Consider the following 26936-nt stretch of genomic DNA (forward strand, 5'->3'; position numbering starts at 1 on the left):
TGAGGAATGACAAAATTATGGCATTTGCAGGCAAATGGATGAAATTGGAGGATATCATGCTAAGTGAGATAAGCCAATCTCAAAAAACTAAAGGACGAATGATCTCGCTGATAAGTGGATGAGGACATATAAGGGGGGGGGGATAGGAGGGGTTAGTGTTAGGGTTAGGGTTAGGTTTAGGGTTAGGGATAAGGAGGGTGGTAAGAATGGAGGAAGAAAGGAATGTGTAGAGGGAAAAGAGGGGTGGGAGGGGAGGGGGGAAGGGAAAAAAATAACAGAATGAATCAAACAACATTGCCCTATGTAAATTTATGATTTTTAATTAAAATTAAAAAAGGAAAAAAAAGATTATTTTACCTAAGTTTCAGAACAGGTACTATGTATGTATAAATATGTAACATTCAGTTTTCATTTTTTGAATGCCAAAGAATATGAGAATTTTGAAACATTCTACTTAGTCAAGAATATCTTTCCACTATTTCTTCATTAAAGACTATTGAATATAAAAAAAAAAGAAAATAAGAATGGGGTAAAATGATGAGTATATCTTGATCACTAGAGGAATTTGTGTAAGGCAGGAATTGACTCTCAAGCAGTCACTTAAAGAAGTCAGCTTTGATGGAAATCCATCTACAAGTACAATGTAAGAAGGGAAGGAGGGCTGGGCTGTGAAGTATGAGATTTTGACAGTCACCCCCATTTCCTAGGCAGGCTTATCTTCCACTACTGTTCCTTCCTATGTATTCTAAATTCAGGGAAATTGAAGTCTCATGTTCCAGGATGTTCCCTCCACTGCCTTATCCAATGAGGTTTGTTAACATTTGACTTTCACCCAGACTTTTGCCTGCTTCCCAGGTTTTCTTGAAGACTTTCCACTTCCTCTCCTTTCAATCAGGTTGACTCGGTTCTCTGTAAAACTCCCAGAGCTCTTTTTATGTGTAATACAAGTTAGATCATTTATCAGATTCTGTAGTCAATTGTCAATAACTTGATTTTCACTTAGTGCTAGTAAGGACCTGAGTGTTGCTCAAGTCTGATTCACATTTGTGTTCCCTGTAGGCTGAGCACAGTGTCTACTTGGTGTGCATTTGGTAGGCAAATTTACTGAACTAAAAGGAAAGGACTGTGTCAAACCTTAATTCATTATTTGTAGTTGTCTTCATCAAACTTCTGAATAACTGTGCATCTCATGGTCTGACTTTATCATCTCTGGCAGTTCAGACCTTGTTGTTAAATGTGCAGGAGCAGAATGTACTTTTAAAAAGTTGTTTATTATGAAAATATGGCTGTGAAAGTTGCTTCCTACCCTTAACTTTCTGGTTTTCTCATAGGTTTTTTTACATGGTGTTCAGGAACTGGGTCCATCCTTGGCATCCTGAAGCAGTTTTAGAACTTCTTTGTTCACACATTTTTAGAGGGACCAGATTTTTGTTATTTTAGGGGGTTGGGGTTTGGAATTTAAACTGTCTTCTAAAGAATACTCAGAAACAACTACCTAAGTCATTTTCCATTATGAAGACTATATTATTTTATACCCCCTTGAAAGTCATACTTTAAGATTCTTATGAGGTCAAAGAGAGGTGAAAAATGAAACGTTCAGTTGAAAGGGGAGGTTATTTATTAACCCTTCTTTTTAGATGGTGGCAGAGAATTTCTAAATATCTTTAGAAATGTTTTGGAAAGGAGTTGTTTACCCTTGTCTGACCTTGACTAAGTAAAGCCTACTTTTTCTTGAAGTATCAACAACCTGAACTGAAACTGCAAAGTTTCCTATAAATCAGATATCGGTGAGACAAAAGGCACAATTCATCCTTCTCCAGCTGGGAGCCTATGAAATGAGTAAGTTACATGCTTCCAAAATACAATGGTGGAACCGGTGTACGACATGCAGTCCCATTCCAAAAGACAGAAACAAATGAAGAACTGATTGGAGCAGGTTTGGTAGTGTATGCCTATGATCCCACTACAAGGGAGGCTGAGGTGGGAAGATTCTCAAGTTCAAGGCCAGCTTGAGCAACATACAAACCAAACATGTGGAGGTTTTCAAGATGGCAGACTAGAGGGTGGCTGCATTTCATGTTGCTCCAGGAGTCAGAATTCAAAAGAGGAGATATTGAGAGACTTGGGACCAACTCAAAGCAGCCGGGTGAGTCTCTCCCGTTGGGGAGGCGTCCCGGATGGGGCAGTCATCCCGGAATGCAGGGAACTTTGTGAAGTAGAGCTGCCCGGAGGGACACCCCTCCCCCTGCTGGAGCAGTGAACTCGGACAACTGGGAGCATTGTAGAGGAGGCCGCTCAGCACAGCGCTTGGACTGGGAGCAACCACTGGGGCTCAGAGCGGCAGCCCAGAGGAGGAGCAGCGAGGAGAGCTCTGTGGAATCAGAGCGACCGCTCCTGAATACCGGGGCTTGCCCGGAGGAGGAGGAGGAGGAGGAGCGTGGCCGCTTGGATTCGGAGTGACTGTATGAGAGCTACAGGCGATTGCCAGAGGAGGAGCTGCGCGGCGAGCTGTTTGGACTCAGAGAAAGCACTTCTGAACACTGGGACATGCCCGGAGGAGGAGGAGGAGGAGGAGGAGGAGGAGGAGGAGGAGGAGAGGAGCGTGGCGGGTCACTTGGACTCGCAGTGACTGCATTAGAGCTCCAGGCAGCTGCTCAGAGGAGGAGGCAAGTGGTGAGTTGTTTGGACTCAAAGCGACCGCTCCTGAACACCGGGGGACTGCCTGGAGGAGGTGCGCGGTGGGTCGCTTGGTCTCGAGCGGCTGCACCAGAGCTCCGGGAGGCTGCCCGGAGGAGGCGTGCAGCAGGTCACGTGGACTCAGAGCGACTCAGAGCGACCACTCCTGAACACCCGGGGGGCTACCTGGAGGAGGAGGAGGAACGGGGTGGGTCACTTGGACTCGGAGTGACTGCCCAGGGCTATGGGAGGTTGGTGGGAGAAAGAGGCACGCAGTGAGTTGCTTGGACTCCTAGTTACCACACGGGAACACCGGGTGGCTGTCTGGAGGAAGAGGCGTGCGGCAGGTCTCTGGGACTCGGAGCAATTGTATGGGGCTCCAGGTGGCTGCTCAGAGGAGGAGCCGCATAGCCAGGTGATTAGGTACAGAGCAGGGTCCCAGGACCTAGGAGGCTTCTTGGTGGAAGAGCTGCACAGACACACGCTTAGGGGCGGAGCGAAGGTTCCAGGACTGCGGGCAGATTCTCTGAGGAGAGGCAGCCTAAGGAGACTCGTCTGCGAAGGGAGAGGCTCCCAGGCCCAGGAGGTAGGGCCGGGCCCCTGGGAACGTTGCAGAGGAAGGCAGCCCAGCCCAGGCAGTAGCTATAGATTGAGGGGAACTTCTAGGAGGGGAACTGACCAGCGAGACCTCCCCACCAGGTGAGTCTTCTCTGCCGGGTGAGGTTTTCTCACAAGGATGGTAAAACCAGAGACTCAGGCCCAAACAGGCCTTGCCTCAGCCCGCAGCCTAGTTCCCCTTTGGATGACCATTGGTCACAAGTGGAGGCACCTCTGCACACTAGCAGGGAATATACCCCACCTGAAGGCCACCACTCCTAGAGAGGCAGCTTCCTTGTGGAGCACCACATTATCAACTTCCTCCAAGACTTCAGCCTACTGAAGGCTAAGAGGGGATATACTAGAAATCTTCAGGGACATTATAAGTCAATAGAGGAAATCTGCAATATCTCAGCGGTCCACTGATACCTGAACAATATGAGAAAACAAGGAAAGAAAATGCCCAAAACAAATCTACATGTTACATCAATAAAACCCAATGACAGCATGGCAGAAGAAATGACAGAAAATGAGTTCAAAATGTACATAATTAAAATGATCAGGGAAGCAAACAATGAGATGAAAGAGCAAATGCAGGCACTGAATGATGAGATGAAAGAGCAAATGCAGGCATTGAATGATAGCACCAATCGACAGTTAACAGAGCAAATACAGGAAGCAAAAGATCATTTCAATAAAGAGTTAGAGATATTGAAAAAAAAAACAAACAGAAATCCTTGAAATGAGGGAAACAATAAACCAAATTAAGAACTCTATAGAAAGCATATCTAATAGGATAGAACACCTGGAAGACAGAACCTCAGACATTGAAGACAAAATATTTAACCTTGAAAACAAAGTTGAACCAACAGAGAAGATGGTAAGAAATCATGAACAGAATCTACAAGAACTATGGGATATCATGAAAAGGCCAAATTTAAGAATTATTGGGATTGAGGAAGGCTTAGAGAAACAAACCAAAGGAATGAACAATCTATTCAATGAAATAGTATCAGAAAATTTCCCAAATCTGAAGAATGAAATGGAAAATCAAGTTCAAGAGGCTTATAGGCCTCTAAATACACAAAATTAAAACAGACCCACACCAAGGCACATTATAATGAAAATACCTAAAATACAAAATAAAGACAGAATTTTAAAGGCTGTGAGAGAAAAGAACCAAATTACATTCAGGGGGAAATCAATACGGACATCAGCAGATTTTTCAATCCAGACCCTAAAAGCTAGAAGGGCCTGGAACAACATTTTTCAAGCCCTGAAAGAAAATGGATGCCAACCAAGAATTTTATACCCAGCAAAACTTACCTTCAAATTTGACGATGAAATAAAATCCTTCCATGACAAATAAAAGCTAAAAGAATTTACAAAAAGAAAGTCAGCATTACAGAACATTCCAGCAAAATATTCCATGAGGAAGAGATGAAAAACAAAGAAGCAAATCAGCAAAGGGAGGAATTATCCTAAAGGAATTGTCAAATAAAGGAGGAAACAAGTCGTGAAAATAAATAAATAAATAAATAAAATTTAAAAAATGAACCAAATGACTGGGAAACCAAATCATATCTCAATAATAATCCTGAATGTTAATGGCCTGAATTCAGCAATCAAAAGACATAGACTGGCAGATTGGATTAAAAAGAAAGATCCAACAATATGTTGCCTGCAAGAGACTCACCTCATAGAAAAAGATACCCATAGACTAAAGGTGAAAGGATGGGGAAAAACATATCATGCACATGGACTCAGCAAAAAAGCTGGAGTATCCATCCTCATTTCCGATAATGTGGACGTCAAGCCAAAGTTACTGAGAAGGGATAAAGAAGGACATTTCATACTGCTTAAGGGAAGCATAAATCAGCAAGATATAACAATCATAAACATCTATGCCCCAAACAGTGGCTTATCCATGTATGTCAAACAAATCCTTCTCAATTTCAGAAACCAAATAGACCATAACACAATAATACTAGGTGATTTTAACACGCCTCTCTCACCACTGGACAGATCTTCCAAACAAAAATTGAACAAAGAAACCATAGATCTCAATAACACAATCAATAATTTAGACTTAACAGACATTTATAGAATATACCATCCAACCAAGAGCAAATACACTTTCTTCTCAGCAGCACATGGATCCTTCTCTAAAATACACCATATATTATGCCACAAAGCTAATGTTAGCAAATACAAGAAGATAGAGACTCTACCTTGTATTCTATCAGATCATAATGGATTGAAGTTAGAAATAAATGAAAGAGTAAAAAAACAGAAACTATTCCAACACCTGGAAATTAAACAATATGCTATTATATGATGAATGGATAACAGAAGATATTAGGAAGGAAATTAAAAAATTCTTAGAGGTAAATGAGAACAAAGAAACATTATATCAAAATCTCTGGGACACTATGAAAGCTGTACTTAGAGGGAAATTTATTTCATGGAGCACATTTAATAAAAGAAGTAAAACTAAACAAATAAACAACCTAACACTACAGCTCAAAGCCCTAGAAAAAGAAGAACAGACCAGCACCAAAAGTAGTAAAAGACAGGAAATAGGGGTTTCAAGATGGCGGCCTAGAGGGTGGCTGCATTTCATGTTGCTCCAGGACTCAGGATTCAAAAGAGGAGATATTGGGACGCTTGGGACCAACTCAAAGCAGCCGGGTGACTCTCACCCCCTGGGGAGGCATCCCGGATGGGACAGTGGTCCCGGAACGCAGGAAACTTTGTGAAGTAGAACTGCCGGCGAGATGCCCCTCCCCCCGCTGGAGCAGTGAACTCGGACAGCTGGGAGCGCCGTAAAGGAGGCCGCTCGGCACAGCGCTGGGACACCACTGGGGCTCCGGCGGCTGCCCAGGGGAGGAGTGGCGAGGAGAGCTGTGTGGACTCAGAACACCGGGGCCTGCCCTGAGGAGGAGGAGGAGGAGCGTGGCCACTTGGATTCGGAGTGACTACACCAGAGCTGCAGGCGGTTGCCAGAGGAGAAGCTGCGCGGCGAGCTGTTTGGACTCAGAACGACGCTTCTGAACCCCGGGGCCTGCCCTGAGGACGACGAGGAGGAAGAGGAGCGCGGCCGCTTGGATTCGGGTGACTACACCAGAGCTACAGGCAGTTGCCAGAGAAGGGGCGGCGTGGCGAGCTGTTTGGACTCAGACCACTTCTGAACCCCGGGGCCTGCCCGGAGGAGTAGGAGGAGGAGGAGGAGGAGCGCGGCGGGGCGTGTGGACTCGCAGTGACTGCATTAGCGCTCCAGGCGGCTGCTCAGAGGAGAAGGCGAGTGGTGAGTTGTTTGGACTTAAAGTGACAGCTCCTGAACACAGGGGGGCTGCCTGGAGGAGAAGCGTGGTGGGACGCTTGGTCTTGAGTGGCCGCACCAGAGCTCCGGGCAGTTGCCCAGAGGACCGTGCAGCAGGTCACGTGGATTCAGAGCCAGTCAGAGCGACCACTCCTGAACACCCGGGGGGTTATCTGGAGAAGGAGGAGGAACGGGGAGGGTCACTTCGACTCGGAGTGATTGATTGCCCAGGGCTACGGGTGGTTGGTGGGAGGAGGAGGCACGAAGTGAGTTTCTTGGACTCCTAGTGACCGCACCAGAATACTGGGCGGCTGTCTGGAGGAAGAGGCCTGTGGCGGGTCTCTGGGACTCAGAGCGATTGTTCGGGGCCCCAGGTGGCGGCTCAGAGGAGGGGCCACACAGCCTGGCGATTAGGTGCAGAGCAGGGTCCCAGGATCTAGGAGGCTTCTGCGTGGAAGAGCCGCACAGAGACAGGCTTAGGGTGGAGCGAAGGTTCCAGGCCTGCGGGCAAATTCTCTGAGGAGGGGCAGCCTAAGGAGATTCATCTGCAAAGGGTGAGGCTCCCAGGCCCAGGAGGTAGGGCCAGGCCCCTGAGAACTTTGCAGAGGAAGGCAGCCCAGCCCAGGCGGTAGCTGTAAATTGAGGGGAACCTCTAGGAGGGAACTGACCAGCGAGACCTCCCCACCGGGTGAGTCTTCCCTGCTGGGTGAGGTTTCCCCACAAGGACGGTAAAACCAGAGACTCAGGCCCAAACAGGCCTTGCCTCAGCCGGCAGCCTAGGTCCCCTTTGGAAGACCATTGGTTAACAAGTGGAGGCACCTCTGCCCACTAGCAGGGATTATACCCCACCTGAAGGCCACCACTCCTAGAGAGGCAGCTTCCTTGTGGAGCACCGCATTATCAACTTCCTCCATGACTTCAGCCTACTGAAGGCTAAGGGGGGATATATATAGAAATCTTCAGGGACATTGTAAGTCAATAGAGGAAATCTGCAATATCTCAGCGGTCCACTGATACCTGAACAATATGAGAAAACAAGGAAAGAAAATGCTGCAAACAAATCTAGATGTTACATCAATAAAACCCAATGACAGCATGGCAGAAGAAATGACAGAAAATGAGTTCAGAATGTACATAATTAAAATGATCAGAGAAGCAAACGATGAGATGAAAGAGCAAATGCAAGCATTGAATGATCGCACCAATCGACAGTTAAAAGAGCAAATACAGGAAGCAAAAGATCATTTCAATAAAGAGTTAGAGATATTGAAAAAAAAACAAACAGAAATCCTTGACATGAAGGAAACAATAAACCAAATTAAGAACTCCATAGAAAGCATATCCAATAGGATAGAACACCTGGAAGACAGAACCTCAGACATTGAAGACAAAATATTTAACCTTGAAAACAAAGTTGAACCAACAGAGAAGATGGTAAGAAATCATGAACAGAATGTACAAGAACTATGGGATATCATATAAAGGCCAAATTTAAGAATTATTGGGATTGAGGAAGGCCTAGAGAAACAAGCCAAAGGAATGAACAATTTATTCAATGAAATAATATCAGAAAATTTCCCAAATCTGAAGAATGAAATGGAAAATCATTCCATGATTTTCCTATAAGCCTATGGAGGCTTATAGGACTCCAAATACACAAAATTACAACAGACCCACACCAAGGCACATTATAATGAAAATACCTAACATACAAAATAAAGACAGAATTTTAAAGGCTGTGAGAGAAAAGAACCAAATTACATTCAGGGGGAAACCAATACGCATATCAGCAGATTTTTCAATCCAGACCCTAAAAGCTAGAAGGGCCTGGAACAACATTTTTCAAGCCCTGAAAGAAAATGGATGCCAACCAAGAATCTTATACCCAGCAAAACTTACCTTCAAATTTGACGATGAAATAAAATCCTTCCATAATAAACAAAAGCTAAAAGAATTTACAAAAAGAAAGCCAGCATTACAGAACATTCTCAACAAAATATTCCATGAGGAAGAGATGAAAAACAAAGAAGCAAATCAGCAAAGGGAGGAATTATCCTAAAGGAATTGTCAAATAAAGGAGGAAACAAGTTGTGTCAAACAAATAAATAAATAAAATTTAAAAAATGAACCAAATGACCGGGAAACCAAATCATATCTCTATAATAACCCTGAATGTTAATGGCCTGAATTCATCAATCAAAAGACATAGACTGGCAGATTGGATTAAAAAGAAAGATCCAACAATATGTTGCCTGCAAGAGACTCACCTCATAGAAAAAGATACCCATAGACTAAAGGTGAAAGGATGGGGAAAAACATACCATGCACATGGACTCAGCAAAAAAGCTGGAGTATCCATCCTCATTTCCGATAATGTGGACTTCAAGCCAAAGTTAGTCAGAAGGGATAAAGAAGGTCATTTCATACTGCTTAAGGGAAGCATAAATCAGCAAGATATAACAATCATAAACATCTATGCCCCAAACAGTGGCTCATCTATGTACGTCAAACAAATCCTTCTCAATTTCAGAAACCAAATAGACCACAACACAATAATACTAGGTGATTTTAACACGCCTCTCTCACCACTGGACAGATCTTCCAGACAAAAATTGAACAAAGAAACCATAGATCTCAATAACACAATCAATAATTTAGACTTAACGGACATTTACAGAATATACCATCCAACCAAGAGTGAATACACTTTCTTCTCAGCAGCACATGGATCCTTCTCTAAAATACACCATATATTATGCCACAAAGCTAATGTTAGCAAATACAAGAAGATAGAGACACTAGCATGTATTCTATCAGATCATAATGGATTGAAGTTAGAAATAAATGAAAGAGTAAAACACAGAAACTATTCCAACATCTGGAGATTAAACAATATGCTATTATATGATGAATGGATAACAGAAGATATTAGGAAGGAAATTAAAAAATTCTTAGAGGTAAATGAGAACAAAGAAACATCATATCAAAATCTCTGGGACACTATGAAAGCAGTACTTAGAGGGAAATTTATTTCATGGAGCGCATTTAATAAAAGAAGTAAAACTCAACAAATAAACAACCTAACACTACAGCTCAAAGCCCTAGAAAAAGAAGAACAGAACAGCACCAAAAGTAGTAGAAGACAGGAAATAGTTAAACTCAGAGCTGAAATCAATGAAATTGAAACAAAAGAAACAATACAAAAAATTGACAAAATAAATAGTTGTTTCTTCGAAAAAATAAAAAAAATTGATAAACCTTTAGCCACACTAACAAAGAGAAGACGAGAGAAAACCCAAATCACTAAAATTCGGAATGAACAAGGAAATATCACAACAGACAGGATTGAAATACAAAACATAATTAGAAGCTATTTTGAAAATCTATACTCCAACAAAATAGAAAATTTCGAAGACTTCAACAAGTTTCTAGAGACATATGAATTGCCTAAACTGAACGAGGAGGACATAAACAATTTAAATAGACCAATTTCAAGTACTGAAATAGAAGAAGTCATCAAAAGCCTACCAACAAAGACAAGTCCGGGACCAGATGGGTTCTCAGCCGAGTTCTACAAAACCTTTAAAGAAGAGCTCATTCCAATACTTCTCAAAGTATTCCATAAAATAGAAGAGGAGGGAACCCTCCCAAACTCATTCTATGAAGCCAATATCACACTGATACCTAAACCAGACAGAGACTCATCAAGGAAAGAAAATTTCAGACCAATATCCTTAATGAACATCGACACAAAAATTCTCAACAAAATTTTAGCAAATCGCATACAAAAACATATTAAAAAGATAGTGCACCATGATCAAGTGGGTTTCATCCCAGGGATGCAAGGTTGGTTCAACATCAGGAAATCAATAAACGTAATTCACCATATTAATAGACTTAAAGTCAAGAATCACATGATTATTTCAATAGATGCAGAAAAAGCATTCGATAAAATACAGCACCCCTTCATGCTCAAAACACTAGAAAAAATAGGGATAGTGGGAACATTCCTTAACATTGTAAAGGCCATTTATGCTAAGCCCATGGCTAATATCATTCTAAATGGTGAAAAACTGAAAGCATTCCCCCTAAAAACTGGAACAAGGCAGGGATGCCCTCTTTCACCACTTCTATTCAACATCGTTCTTGAGACTCTGGCCAGAGCAATTAGACAAACCAAAGAAATTAAAGGGATACGAATTGGAAAAGAAGAACTCAAACTATCCCTGTTCGCTGATGACATGATTATATATTGAGAGGAACCTGGAAATTCCACCAGAAAACTCTTAGAACTCATAAGTGAATTCAGTAAAGTAGCAGGTTACAAGATCAATGCCCATAAATCCAACGCATTTTTATACGTAAGTGATGAACCTTCAGAAAGAGAAATTAGGAAAACTACCCCATTCACAATAGCCTCGAAAAAAATAAAATACTTGGGAATCAATCTCACAAAAGAGGTGAAAGACCTCTACAATGAGAACTATACAACACTAAAGAAAGAAATTAAAGAACACCTTAGAAGATGGAAAGATCTTCCATGTTCTTGGATAGGAAGAATTAATATTGTCAAAATGGCCATACTACCTAAAGTGCTATACAAATTCAATGCAATTCCAATTAAAATCCCAATCACGAACCTTACAGAAATAGAGCAAGCAATTATGAAATTCATCTGGAAGAATAAGAAACCCAGAATAGCTAAAGCAATCCTTAGCAGGAAGAGTGAAACAGGGGGTATTGCAATACCAGATCTTCAACTCTACTACAAAGCAATAGTAACAAAAACGGCATGGTATTGGTACCAAAATAGAAAGGTAGATCAATGGTACAGAATAGAGGACACGGACACAAACCCAAATAAATACAATTTTCTCATACTAGACAAAGGTGCCAAAAATATGCAATGGAGAAAAGAGAGCCTCTTCAACAAATGGTGCTGGGAGAATTGGAAATCCATATGCAACAGAATGAAACTAAACCCATATCTCTCACCATGCACAAAACTAAACTCAAAATGGATTAAGGACCTCGGAATCAGACCAGAGACCCTGCAGATTATAGAAGAAAAAGTAGGTCCAAATCTTCACCTTGTTGGTCTAGGACCAGACTTCCTTAACAGGACTCCCATAGCACAAGAAATAAAAGCTAGAATCAACCACTGGGATAGATTCAAACTAAAAAGCTTTCTCTTAGCAAAGGAAACTATCAGCAATGCGAAGAAAGAGCCTACAGAGTGGGAGAATATCTTTGCCAATCATACTTCAGATAGAGCACTAATCTCCAGAATCTATAAAGAACTCAAAAAACTCTACTCCAAGAATTCAATTAATCCAGTCAACAAATGGGCTAAGGAAATGAATAGACACTTCACAGAAGAAGATCTACGAGCAATCAACAAACATATGGAAAAATGCTCAACATCTCTAGTAATAAGAGAAATGCAAATCAAAACCACCCTAAGATTCCATCTCACCCCAATTAGAATGGCGATTATCAAGAATACGAGCAACAACAGGTGTTGATGAGGATGTGGGGAGAAAGGTACACTCATACATTGCTGGTGGGGCTGCAAATTAGTGCAGCCACTCTGGAAAGCAGTGTGGAGATTCCTTAGAAAACTTGGAATGGAACCACCATTTGACCCAGCTATCCCACTCCTTGGCCTATACCCAAAGGACTTAAAATCAGCATACTACAGAGATACAGCCACATCAATGTTCATAGCTGCTCAATTCACAATAGCCAGACTGTGGAACCAACCTAGATGCCCTTCAATTGATGAGTGGATAAAGAAACTATGGTATATATATACAATGGAATATTACTCAGCCATAAAGAATGATAAAATTATGGCATTTGCAGGCAAATGGATGAAATTGGAGAATATCATGCTAAGTGAGATAAGCCAATCTCAAAAAGCCAAAGGACAAATGATATCGCTAATAAGTGGAGGATGACACATAATCGGGGGGGAGGGAAGGGTTAGTGTTAGGGTTACAGTTAGGGTTAGGGAGGGGGGCAAGTATGGAGGAAGGAAGTACTGTATAGAGGGTAAAGAGGGGTGGGAGGGGTGGGGGGAAGGGAAAAAATAACAGAATGAATCAAACAACATTACTCTATGTAAATTTATGATTACACAAATGGTATGCCATTACGCCATGTACAAACAGAGAAACAACATGTATCCCATTTGTTTACAATAAAAAAAAAAAGCTACTTTCACTCAATTAGTTTCTATTGCTATCTCTGTCGCTCCTACTCTCTCTCTTTACTTCACAGCTTCACATTTTCCAGTCATGTCTAGTGACATTGGAAAGGCCATGAGAACCATATATTCAGATCTCATGAATTCTTAATTTATATTGTTTATTTTTGCAGTGTGGGGGATTAACTCGGGGCTTTGGATTGGCCAAGCTCTCTACCAGCCCTTTATGAAGATGGTCACTTGGTATTGTAAAGGCTTCTGCTGCACACAGCATGGATTGCCTTCTAATCATGGAGATCATTTTAAAAGCCTTTTTCTCATCTAAAATAAAATTTAAACTTTTGTGATCCAAAAAAAAAAAAAAGACAGGAAATAGTTTAACTCAGAGCTGAAATAAACGAAATTGAAACAAAAGAAACATTACAAAAAATTGACAAAATAAATAATTGGTTATTCGAAAAAATAAACAAAATTGATAAACCTTTAGCCACACTAACAAAGAGAAGAGAAAACCCAAATCACTAAAATTCAGAATGAACAAGGAAATATCACAACAGACACGAGTGAAATACAAAACATAATTAGAAGCTATTTTGAAAATCTATACTCCAACAAAACAGAAAACCTCGAAGACATGAACAGGTTTCTAGAGACATATGAACTGTCTAAACTGAATGAGGAGGACATACACAATTTAAATAGACCAATTTCAAGTAATGAAATAGTAGAAGTCATCAAAAGCCTACCAACAAAGAAAAGTCCGGGACCAGATGGGTTCTCAGCCGAGTTCTACAAAATCTTTAAAGAAGAGCTCATTCCAATACTTCTCAAAGTATTCCATAAAGTAGAAGAGGAGGGAACCCTCCCAAACTCATTCTATGAAGCCAATATCACCCTGATACCTAAACCAGACAGAGATACATCGAGGAAAGAAAATTTCAGGCCAATATCCTTAATGAACATTGACGCAAAAATTCTCAACAAAATTTTAGCAAATCGCATATGAAAACATATTAAAAAGATAGTGCACCATGATTAAGGGGGTTTCATCCCAGGCATGCAAGGTTGGTTCAACATCAGGAAATCAATAAACGTCATTCACCATATCAATAGACTTAAAATCAAGAATCACATGATTATTTCAATAGATGCAGAAAAAGCATTTGATAAAATACAGCACCCCTTCATGCACAAAACACTAGAAAAAATAGGGATAGTGGGAACATTCCTTAACATTGTAAAGGCCATTTATGCTAAGCCCATGGCTAATATCATTCTAAATGGTGAAAAACTGAAAGCATTCCCCCTAAAAACTGGAACAAGGCAGGGATACCCTCTTTCACCACTTCTATTCAATATCATCCTTGAAACTCTAGCCAGAGCAATTAGACCAAAGAAATTAAAGGGATACGAATAGGAAAACAAGAACTCAAACTATCCCTATTTGCTGATGATATGATTATATACTTAGAGGAACCAGGAAATTCCACTAGAAAACTTTTAGAACTCATAAGTGAATTTAGTAAAGTAGCAGGTTACAAGATCAATGCACATAAATCTAATGCATTTCTATACATAAGTGATGAATCTTTGCAAAGAATAATTAGGAAAACTACCCCATTCACAATAGCCTCGAAAAAAATAAAATACTTGGGAATCAATCTCACAAAAGAGGTGAAAGACCTCTACAATAAGAACTACAGTACAATAATGAAAGAAATTAAAGAAAACCTTAGAAGATCGAAAGATCTCCCATGTTCTTGGATAGGAAGAATTAATATTGTCAAAATGGCCATACTACCTAAAGTGCTATACAAATTCAATGCAATTCCAATTAAAATCCCAATGACGTACCTTACAGAAATAGAGCAAGCAATTATGAAATTCATCTGGAAGAATAAGAAACCCAGAATAGCTAAAGCACTCCTTAGCAGGAAGAGTGAAACAGGGGGTATCGCAATACCAGATCTTCAACTCTATTACAAAGCAATAGTAACATGCATAATAGTAACATGCAAAAATGGCATGGTATTGGTACCAAAATGGAAAGGTAGATCAATGGTACAGAATAGAGGACACGGACACAAACCCAAATAAATACAATTTTCTCATTCTAGACAAAGGGGCCAAAATATGCAATGGAGAAAAGATAGCCTCTTCAACAAATGGTGCTGGGAGAATTGGAAATCCATATGCAACAGAATGAAATTAAACCCATATCTCTCACCATGCACGAAACTCAACTCAAATTGGATTAAGGACCTCAGAATCAGACCAGAGACCCTGCATCTTATAGAAGAAAAAGTAGGTCCAAATCTTCAACATGTCGGCTTAGGTCCAGACTTCCTTAACAGGACTCCCATAGCACAAGAAATAAAAGCAAGAATCAATAACTGGGATAGATTCAAACTAAGAAGCTTTCTCTTAGCAAAGGAAACTATCAGCAATGCGAAGAAAGAGCCTACAGAGTGGGAGAATATCTTTGCCAATCATACTTCAGATAGAGCACTAATCTCCAGAATCTATAAAGAACTCAAAAAACTCTACACCAAGAATGCAAATAATCCAGTCGACAAATGGGCTAAGGAAATGAATAGACACTTCACAGAAGAAGATCTACAAGCAATCAACAAACATATGGAAAAATGTTCAACATCTCTAGTAGAAACGCAAATCAAAACTATACTAAGATTCCATCTCACCCCAATTAGAATGGCAATTATCAAGAATACAAGCAACATCAGGTGTTGGCGAGGATGTGGGGAGAAAGGTACACTCATACATTGCTGGTGGGGCTGCAAATTAGTGCAGCCACTCTGGAAAGCAGTGTGGAGATTCCTTAGAAAACTTGGAATGGAACCACCATTTGACCCAGCTATCCCACTCCTTGGCCTATACCCAAAGGACTTAAAATCAGCATACTACAGAGATATAGCCACATCAATGTTCATAGCTGCTCAATTCACAATAGCCAGACTGTGGAACCAACCTAGATGCCCTTCAATTGATGAATGGATAAAGATACTGTGGTATATATATACAATGGAATATTACTCTGCCATAAAGAATGATAAAATTATGGCATTTGCAGGCAAATGGATGAAATTGGAGAATATCATGCTAAGTGAGATAAGCCAATCTCAAAAAGCCAAAGGACGAATGATATCCCTAATAAGTGCATGATGACACATAATGGGGGGAGGGAGGGGTTAGTGTTAGGGTTAGAGTTAGGGTTAGGGAGGGGGGCAAGAATGGAGGAAGGAAGGACTGTATAGAGGGAAAACAGGGGTGGGAGAGGTGGGGGAAAGGGAAAAAATAACAGAATGAATCAAACAACATTACCCTATGTAAATTTATGATTACACAAATGGTATGCCTTTATGCCATGTACAAACAGAGAAACAACATGTATCCCTTTTGTTTACAATAAAAATTTTAAAAAATTTAAAAAAAAACCAAACATGTAAAAACAACATTAAGTCTCAATGTTGGAGAACAATCACTTTTGATTCCATATCCTGCATCCTGGGTACACCAGGACAAGGGATAGACTCTCCGAAGACCTCAGACAGCCCATTTCTATATTTTCTGCTGAGTTCAATTTGCTTAGAGCACTCATGAGTTGGAGTCTTATGCCCAGATTTGTAGAGAATGAAATCATGGACTGATGGCTCTCTGGTTCTGAGTCTTTAAGCACTGCCCCACTCCTCTAATGACAAGGTACTGCCCCAAATGGAATCTTGGTGGCTCTGCTCCTATGACACATCTCGGAACAGGCCTTCAGACTGTCTGCAACATACTTTGAAATCTAGGTAGGGACCACCTGGCCCCACAGCTCTTAGGGGAATTGGCTTATATGAATAAGTAGGCTGAGAAGTTCCACAAAATATTTTTCTAGATGAACACCCTGGAACGCTAGCCATGCGGCTCTGTTCACATCCAAAATCTTCAGAATGTGGGCAGCTCACGGCATAATTCTCAGTTTCAGTCCAAGTATGTTAGACTCCAGGAGCCACTAGTGCAAGTCTTAAGAGTCCAAAGTCTAGAAACCCAGTCCTGATTTCCAAAGGCAGAAAAAGAATGCCTTTGTTGTGATTCTGTCTGGGGTCCTAGCTGATTGCATAGTGCCCACCCATATTGATGGCAGATCTTCCCTACTCAGTCTGGAGAACCACACATCAGTTTCCTTCAGAAAACCTCTGAAAGGCACACCCAGAAATAACTCTTTACCATGTATGTATTCCTTAATGCAGTCAAGCTGACACATAAAATTGACCATCATATCTCCTAATGAGCTGTGGCCTCAGGCTGGAGAAGAGATTTTATGACGCTTTTGATGTCATGAGAATGAGATGCTGACTCAATGTCTGAAGTTGGGGTGATTCCAGTGACTTAGCATTGCTCTCCCAATGCTAGCAGCTGCGAGCTCTGCTTGGAATGATTCAGCCTCATGGTCTCAGACTTTTCCCTTCTCCATTACAGTTCCTGCAATCGATGGATTGCGCCTTATGGTGGTGCGCAGAAGGGTGTGACCTCAGTTTCTCCAGTGCCAGCACTGTTCAGGGAGTAGAAGCAAGTTGAATTCTCTTTGATGAGAAACTGGTAAAAAAGAAAAGGAGAGAAAAGAAAAACAAACAAATGTCAAACTCGTTCCTGAAGTGAGACTTTCCTTTTCCTTGACCTCCCATGACTCTCAGAGATGTTCAGGGTCAGTTTCTCTTTGCATCAAATTCTCCACACATGCAACCATGGACTGTTCAGTATAGTCCCTTTAAATCTGTTGACTCTGTATTTGGTTGCTTTTCAGATTCCCTTGAATTGAACTGATTCTAGTTCAATACACATGCACCAAACTCTATAAACTTAGTAGGAAGAGCTACCCACTACCTGTATCACCATGCTCGGAGCACCTACTCTGTGCTAAGGCCTAGAAATATAAAATAAATGTAAGGCACACAGTTTACATTCACAAAAAGTGTCCAATCACATTTGAGATGGGAGACATGAAATAAAGATAGAGAGCATTGTGATTCTGTCTGAGCTCCCAGCTGCTGTATGTACCATATAAGCACTAGGAATTTTGAAGAAGGAAAGAGCACTGAATGGAGGCACTTAGAGAACCCATTACTAACTTCCAAATGAATCCATGAATGAAGTGGAACAGACGTAGCCTGAGTTTAATGAAGGACTTAACAGTGAGAGGAAAACTGCTTTAGACATGAGCAAAGGAAGGGAAACGCTAATCCACTTGGAGCTTTTCAGGAACCACGAGTATAATGCAACAGGGATGTGGTGTTTACCCAAGCTGGGCATCAGAGGAAGGTTAGGGGATGGTCACAGCATCTCTGGTTATGAAGAGAAACCAGTAATACACATTAGTAGGCAAGGGAGTGAACCACTGAAGCGAGGGATTCAGGGAACACAGAAGAGACTCATGCTGTGGTGGGTAGTAACTTTGCTTGTGTAGATGTTTGACTTTCCACAATGGGGTTGCAGGACTGCACGGGAATCGTTTACAAGTTGTTTTCTCCTTTGGCAGATGAGGAATGAATTTACAATTACCCACATTCTCATCAACAAGCCAAGTGCTGGTATGATTATTGCAACACAGAGAAAGAATTTTTCCTCATACAGGATCAGCAGGGTCTCATCAACCTGGGCGGGATTCATGTAAGCAAATCTCAGCTCTCTGAGGGTTCATCTCATGTTTGAACACTGCTTGTTTCTTCTTTTGAAGGGATTGTACCTAGATTATTTATTGTTTTCCTTTCCTTTGGACACAGTTCCTAGTATACTTGAGTACTTGTACTAAGAATCCAGCAACCTGTTCCAGAACCTCTGGCAGGGTGTTAGGTCCAGCTAATGTCCGTCCTCTAAACAGAATATGGAATTCTCACTCAGTTACACCTGTACTACATTCTGGTAGCTACATTAATGTGGGAAAAAAAAAAAAAAACAGATGAGTCTTTCTGATATTCCTCAGTCACAGATCACTCCCACTGGAACAGCTTCAAAACTTCCCTCCACTCTTATAAAACATCCATTGCTTAGAGTTGCCTTTTCAGATGGGCTCAGTGCTGAACAACTCTCTGCTACTTTACTATGTTAACTGTGACAGAGATGAGTCAATGTCACTGAGGCTCTGTCAAGAGCTGAGTCAAATATTACAAGAAGAATGTATTTGGTATAATGGGAATAATTTTGAACATGGATAAAACTTTACCAACTTCCTGGACACTATCATCAGGGCACAGTGCTTCATACACAAGGGGTTTTACTCCTGTGAAGCATTCCAGTATGACCACATCCCTCTCCTGGATGGCCTCTGTTGTCGGTCACAATTCCTTCAGCTTGTGAGCTGGATTATTTTGTCATTTCTCAGAGGTGAAGCCTATTCTTTTTGACCATCTAGCACAGCTCTTCTTTACATCAACCACGTCTTTCAAGTGTAGTGTTCTTCAGAGTCTGAAAGAGGTGCTGCAAAATTGGCTGCTGGGGCTTTCTGTGGATACTGGCAGGAAACCTCTGGCAAGCAGTCCTCTGGAGACAATCTTGGGTGGATCCATGAACTCTGTGTCTAAACTGATTCACTGTAAAGGATGGCTCTGCACTACTGCACTGTGATTGCAGAGTAAAAGTACTTTCTTGTTGCACTTCAGGTTGGATTTGTATGAGAAGGCTGTGACAGATATGTAAATTATAACCTTCCATTAGTGGTATTATTTGCTCCTGGGATGTTCTATTTTGCACTTCTCAGCCTGGATACTAGTAAAGTGAACCAGCTCTGATACAGTATGCACAGGTAATGTAAAAATTTGATGCTGCCAAGAAAAATGTCTTGGTACAAAAGGCAAAATCAGACTTCAATTTCAGCAGCAAGACTTATGAAGAAATTGACCACTAACTGACAACCAGGTGATTGCCCGTGGACATACAAACCCTTTCAGAAAGGAACATATACTGACCTCCGAATCCTACAAAAAGCTGGAGTAGTGGAGTACAAAAAGAAGTTAAATTTAGTCTAACACCCTTCTCTATTAAGCTATGCTGCTTCCTTTTTGCTGCAGGAAAGCCCAGAAGAAAGGACAATGAATCTGAGCTCTACTCAGGGGAAGAAATGGAACTGGTATTTGAAGTATCTATTCTCAGAGGTTACAAGGCTTGAAACATTTCATGGGAAGTAATATTCATCATTCTTCTGTCCCATGATCAGAGCTGTCCCTTTAACAGAGAGCAGAACCACCATGATAAATACTAAATGAATATTGACATACAAGCTGAACACATCAGACTAAATTCCTTCCTCAAGGCTAGAGAGGCCAAGTAGTTCAACTTTGTTTTCATATTTTTAAACTTTTAGCTTACTGGTGAATAATGACCTCTTCATCATGCTCTGCCCTCCACCAAATTATACATGATGAGACACATCTGCTTTGTGGTGGGATTTTTCACATTTTTTATACTATGAGCTGCATAGAAGAGAGCAGGTAATATATAGTGCTAGTTAACCCACAGACATACTTTTGCATACTCTGCTGCCTCTGTGAAACCTCTGTGGATATTGACATTTTTTCTTAAGTGAACAACAGCAGCAGTGCCAAATTAATAGGATACAACACATATGACTCTAAGAGCCCTGAGTAGCTGATAACCTCCTGGGCCTTCACTGGTAGGAATTTGTTGAAACAAGGAAGGAGAAGGGATGGGGGGTAATCAAGACATTTCTGTTCATACTGATACGGTTTCATTAAACTATTTTATTTGTGTGTATATGTGTATGTATATACATAATTTTTAAATGTTCAGGTCTATGTAAACTAACTGCAACTTTACCTTGAGAAGGAATTCTGAAGCTTTTCATGAATTTCCTATTAGCTAAACTAAGATGTTGAAAATAAAAATTTTGGAGGGCTGGGGTTGTAGCTCAGTGGTAGACAGCTTCCTAGCATGTGTAAGGCATGGGATCAATTTTCAGCACTGCAAATAAATAAATGAATAATGTCCATCAAGAACTAAACAATAATTTTACAAAATATGAATTTCTACTCCAGTGTTACTGAATGACTCTGCTACTCAATAAAATTCATATCATTTTAGAGGAATGAAGCTGAATTCATCTTTGCATTGAAGGGCACATTCTCAGTTTTTTCCTACTAAAACAAAAACTATAATCAGACAGTAGAAATCTCACTCATGTGTTCACAGAGTGAATTAATATGTATTGAGTTCCTTACTATGTGCCAGGTATTTTTTGGTGTGCTGATTATATAGTTGTATCCCATACAAAGTACCTTCTTTTATGGAGATTATGTTCCAATGAAGAAGATAATAGCCATATAAGTGATATATAATATCAAGTGGTAAGAAGAAAAAGCAGGCATTAGGGATAGAATGGGGAGGTGGTTGTTCTTATTTATAAGGTGGTTAGGGAAGGTCTGTCTGAAGAGATGATATAGGCAGAGAACCTCATATGCATATGAGCCATTTGACTAGGAAAGAGCATTCTGCACAGAGGCAAAGGCAAGTAAAAAGGCTCTGAAGTGTTAACTTATGTGGTATGTTTAAGGAACAGCAGAAGCTGCTGAGGTTACAGCATGATTAAGACAAAAGAGTGGGAAGAACTAGGGACAAAAGGCAGAGACTACTTTATGAAAGGTCCATTTAGCCTGGTATGGATATGTAAATCAAGTCATTAGTGAGACTGAGAAAAGATGACATAGTTTGGCTTACCTGTATGAAATATGAAGATACAGTGTAGAATTACACAAAAGAGGATTGAAGGACAAAGCAGAGAATACTTTGGTTCTTACGGTATTTCAGACAAGACTTAGGCTAGTGTCACAGATGATAGAGAAGTGTTTAGATGTTGGATTCAGTCTCTATTTTGAAGGTAGAGAAGTTAGGATTTACCGATGGCTTGGATATCAGGAGGAAGAAAGAGAGGAGTCAAAGATGAGCCCTACATCTTTGTTTACCTGATCTAGGTAAATTCTGAGATAGAGATGAGGCACACTGGAGGAAAAGGGTTTGGAAAAGCATGAAATCAACTTCTATTTTGTCCATGTTGGGTTGGAGATGCTGAATAGACAACTGGATTTCAGGGTATAGTTTAGGCCTTGAAATTTAATCTGGGAGTCATCAGGGAATAACCATGGCATTAGATGAAATTACTTTATGCATCTGAAAAAGAGAAAATGGAAAGGCCCGAGCCCTGGGGTCTTTCAACATTATGGAGTAAAGAACAGGAATAACAAAAGACTGAGAAGGACTTATAAATGTTCTAGCAATGTACTAAAATGAGAAGATTGCTATGCTAGAAGCCAGGTAACAAGGTGGTTTCAAAAAGGTGGGAATATTTCCATCTGTTCTCATAAAGAAGAAGAAACTCAAATATTTGATCTCATAAGGGACAGCAGAATAGTGATTAGCAGAGGCCAGGTGAGTTGGGGAATTGAGTTTGAAGAGAGGATATTTTATGGATGTACAGGTGCACTTGGTGGGACCACACTAATGTTTGATAGCACTGTAGGGTCACTGTGTTTGACAACAATGAAGTGCACAGTTCAAAATGGATCTTAACTTCCAGGACTATGGCTCAGTGATAGAGCACTTGCAGAGCATGTGTGAGGCAGTGGGTTTAATTCTCTGCACTGCATATAAATAAATAAAAGACCATCTCCAACAAAAAGTATACATATATTTTATTTTTGCATATATATATATATATGCATATATAAATGACAGTGAAGTCTTTAAAAAAGAAAAAAATAGGAATTTGAATGTTGTCTACAAGAAAATATATATATATATATTTGACATGTAATATGCCAATTACCCTGACAGTTTTACATTGTATATATATGTAATGAAATAGAACCCTGTACACCATAAATACATAGAATTATATATCAATTAAAATGTTTTAAGTCAAATAATAAAAAAATACAGTTCCTTAAAATAAGAGGAAGAAAAAAGCAAGTGAACTATGTAGTCACCATGTTGTGTAAGAAATCTTTTAACAACAGCAAAAGAAATTATGGGTCTCTTCACATACTTGCATTGCATTTACTTGTTTACACTGCTGGAAAGAAATATCCTTAGTTTTTGTGAACTTCAAGTGTACCCCTCATGGTTATAAACAGCTTTTACTTGAAAAGGAGTTTGGGGCCAGCTGTTAAGAAGGCCTAACACGGCCATACCTTTCTTTATGCACCACACATGATTGTCCGTGCTCACTAAGAGTTCTCTGGCTCTTTACTCTTCTCACACTCATGCCACACAGATCTCATTTCTCTCCAGTGTTGACCTACACACTCAATTGTTCCTACCAGATGATGCTACCAGAGTCAATAACTAGTGTCTGCTCCCCCAAGTTTCAGGAGTGAGTACACAGGACTTGGTTCTGGGTGTTATAGGGAGCCAGGAGCAAAGAAAGTCTCAGAGCAGAAGGTCTTTATACTTGAGACTTGTTCTTTAGAAAATATCTAGATTGTAGCATTAACTGGCTTCTTTCTAAAATGCTTCTTGAAAGTCCCATATTCTGATAACCCTATGATTCTTGTTTTAAAAGATATATAAACAACAGTTTTGTTGCTTTTCTAAGAGAAGCCAGGTACAGTGGTCTAAGCCTATAATCCCAGCAACTTGGGAGGCTACGACAGGAGGATTGATCCTCAGCAACTCAGTGAGAACCTATCTCAAAAAAACAAACACGAAAACAAAGATGAATAAAAACAAACAGGGCTGGTTATGTAGGTCTATGGTAAAGTGCCCCTGGGTTCAATTCCCAGTATCAAAAAATTAAAATAAAAATAAATTTTAAAAAGTCCACCAGAAATTTAGAGTATTTGACCTGAAGTGATGGAAGTTCAAGAGTTCAATGTTGTATTAAAGAATTTCAAATCTGTGCTAAGCAGGTGGAACTCAGTGGTAAAGCACTTGTATGCATGGGTACCATCCCTGGCACCATACACACAAAGACACACAGAAGTTCAAAGACAAACTCATAATGTTGGGTTAGCTCTTTTTCATACCAATTACTATTATTTATTATGAGTTCTCACAGCAAAACCAATGTGGTTGCACTGATGAATCAATCTGTAACTATGCTTCACTCAAAAGACAAGACACTTGTAAACCAGCCTAGTATAGAAGCTGTCATAAAATGAACTAAGTTGTACTGTGTGTGAGAGTGCATGCCTGGTCGTGTGTGTGAGAGAAAGAGAGGGGGGAGGGGGGAGGCTGAGGAATACCTTTGTTTGCCTCTGAATCTGCCTTTTCTTGAGAACTGACCACGGACTACAGGAGATTTCTTCATGTTGCCAGAAAGGATCTCATCCACACAGCAAGGATCTACCTGTTTTGTATATACATCCAGTGGAGAAGAAATTAGAGCTGTACTTCAGGCAAGGAGGACAGTCAGAGCTGATGAGGTGCATTGTTCTGCCTGGCCCACATAGAAGATATGTCTTGTCACTTGTCTTTCCAGATCTCTGTAATAAGGATAGACATGGGAAGCATTGTAACATGAAAACAGATTTGAATCACATAGCTGTGATTCAGCTATGCCACTGAATCACAGTATGACTTTGATGCTACTTACCCTTCCTAGACCTCATCTTTCTGATCAGTAAACTGAGGATAATAATAAAACATATTTATAGGCTTACTGCAAGGATTAAAGGAAGTAGGGGCTGGAGATAAAACTTACCAGTACAACATGTGTTTAGCATGCATAAGGCCCTGAATTCCCCAGCAATATGTGCACAAAAGTAGTAGTTTGCAGGAAGTACCTAATACAGTAGCTGGATAATAAAATGTTACTTTTGTTCTTTATTGGTGTCAACTACTATGTCTACACTTTGACAAGAGGTTTGAATGCAAAGGAAAAAACATCTGAGATCAGTTAATTAAGTATACTTGACCTGGAATTTTCCTCAAATAGAGGTAAGTGAAAAGCCTATAGCTCAGAAGTTAATTGGAAAGTATCAGCGTGAACCCAAGGTTTTACATTATAAAGACTACATACATAATTTCACAGAATAAGCATAGGCACATTTTCAGCCTGGTAGCAATGCATATCTCTAGCACTCAGATGGTAGTCTCTAAGTATCATTCCCACTAAAAGGAATCTAAGGACCTTGTTAAGATGACTGATTCAGGCTGGGGCACAAAATGATCAAGATGACCCTGGAACTCTTTTATACATACGACAAAAATAGTGAACAAAGATTCCTAAGGTTGTTTCAAAATGTCTCAGGCACCAAATTGAGGCGCTCCAAACATCCAAAGATAGGGTTTCAACTTGTACCTCAGTAACAAAAACAATGGCATGGTGTTCATAACAATATAAAAAATAAATTAATAAAATTCTACTAGTCCAACTCATTATTGTGCAAACTTAAATGAAAGGAAAGAATCATGCCTACACAACTGTGTCTTCTGTTGATAAGGGAACACTGTCTTTATAGAAAAATCCATAGATAATAAAGGAAGAAAGAATTATTGACCTTTAGATTTTTTGAAGTCTCAAAAGAATTGAAGGACCAATCATCAAGAACTGCTAACATCATAGAAAGAGATAACCACTCGTTATAGGCTACCTTGGGGAAGAAAAAAACACATGGTCAGTTCTCAATCTGTCTTGCTACAAAAGAGAGAGAGAGAGAGAGAGAGAGAGAGAGAGAGAGAGAGAGAACAAGTCTGAACATGACCATGCTAGATCCAAGTACCAATTTGCAGACAGTGAAGTACTAGAAAAAATATTAACAACACATACAGTTGCAATTGTCAAAATCTGCACACCACAAATACTACCTGATTAATACAAAAATTTCAAGGCACCACTGGAGGAGTTAGAGACATGGAAGGGAATCTGTGGATTAAATAAGACATAAGAGTCTTAACAACTAATTGCAACGTGACAATATTTTATGGCATTTAGGAGCTAATTGCAAGATTGAGCACTGATGGGATGTGTGCCATTCAAGAACTGATATAAAAAAGTAAAAGTACATATATTTACAATATACACACCAAGAGGTAGAAATAAAATTATATGACATCTGAGATTTCCTTTGAAATACTAAAAAATGGGGTGACACAGGTAGGGGTACAGACGAAAGAAGACAGTCATCAGTTGATAAACATTAAAGCTGAAGGCATTAGTTGGTATGCAAAAAACACCTATAAATATTATGTCTCTCTGTATCTGTGTGACATTTAGGATAACAGCTTAAAAACACGAAGATGACACTGCAAAAGTGCAGTAGATTCTCAGAAGGTCACACACAGAAGCACCATGTGACCCAGCAATTCTACTCCTAGTCAGACATCCAGAAGAACTGAAAGCAAGGATTCAAATATTTATACACCAGCCCAGGACAGTGGGACATGCCTATACTCTCAGTGATTCATGAGGCTGAGGCAGGAGTATCACATGCTTGAGGCTACCTTTAGTAAGACCCTAAGCAACTCAGTGACACCCTGTCTCAAAATAAAAATTAAAAAGGGCTGTGGATAAGGCTCAATGGTAAAGGCCCTCTGGGTTCAATTCCCAATACTGAAAAAAACAAAAACAAACATCTGTACATCAAGGTTCATAGCAGCGATATTTACTATAGTCAAAGAAACACCCAAGTGCCTATAAATTGATGAAGGAACAACAAAACATGGCACATGCACACAATGAAATATTTACCCATGAAAAGGAATAAGATTCTGACACATGACACAAAATGGATGAATCTTGAAAACATCATTAGTGAAATGGGCTAGACACAAATATTATTATTTCATTTCTATGAGGCACCAAGAATAGACAAAGTTATACAGACAAAAAGTAGATTAGAGGTTACCAGGGGCTGGAGGAAAAAGAGAATTACTTTTTATAGGTTATTGAGTTTTTGTTGAACTTGATAAAAATGACTGGGTACAAACAGTAGCAATGGTGACCAAAGGGTTCATGTCTCCAATCTCATTTTGGGACAGCAATTAAAAGCATATAATTAGGGAAACCACTGGATTTCCTTTTAAAATTATTATACCCATGAAAGAAGGCCAGGCTTCACATGAGCATATGATGAAAATATGAAATCATTATGGAATTACTATGAATTATTTTAACATCATAAT

At 40.1% G+C, this 26936-nt stretch overlaps 2 long non-coding RNA genes and 1 pseudogene across 4 annotated transcripts in view; 1 reads left to right on the forward strand and 2 right to left on the reverse strand.

The window, feature by feature from the left end:
* Nucleotides 1-20178, forward strand: part of LOC306644496 (centromere protein I-like) — a 28273-nt pseudogene extending 8095 nt beyond the window's left edge. The window contains exon 2 of the transcript in view: nt 18637-20178. The product of the transcript in view is annotated as a centromere protein I-like (transcript). The remainder of the gene's footprint in view (nt 1-18636) is intronic.
* Nucleotides 1-26936, reverse strand: part of LOC306644473 — a 178830-nt gene that overhangs the window by 86596 nt on the left and 65298 nt on the right. The gene's annotated exons all lie outside the window — the stretch shown is intronic.
* The window catches only part of LOC306644476, a 117491-nt gene that overhangs the window by 85613 nt on the left and 4942 nt on the right, over nt 1-26936 (reverse strand). The window lies entirely within an intron of this gene.

The sequence above is a fragment of the Sciurus vulgaris genome, assembly GCF_902686455.1.
Source record: "Sciurus vulgaris genome assembly, chromosome: 14".
Taxonomy (NCBI): Eukaryota; Metazoa; Chordata; class Mammalia; order Rodentia; family Sciuridae; genus Sciurus; species Sciurus vulgaris.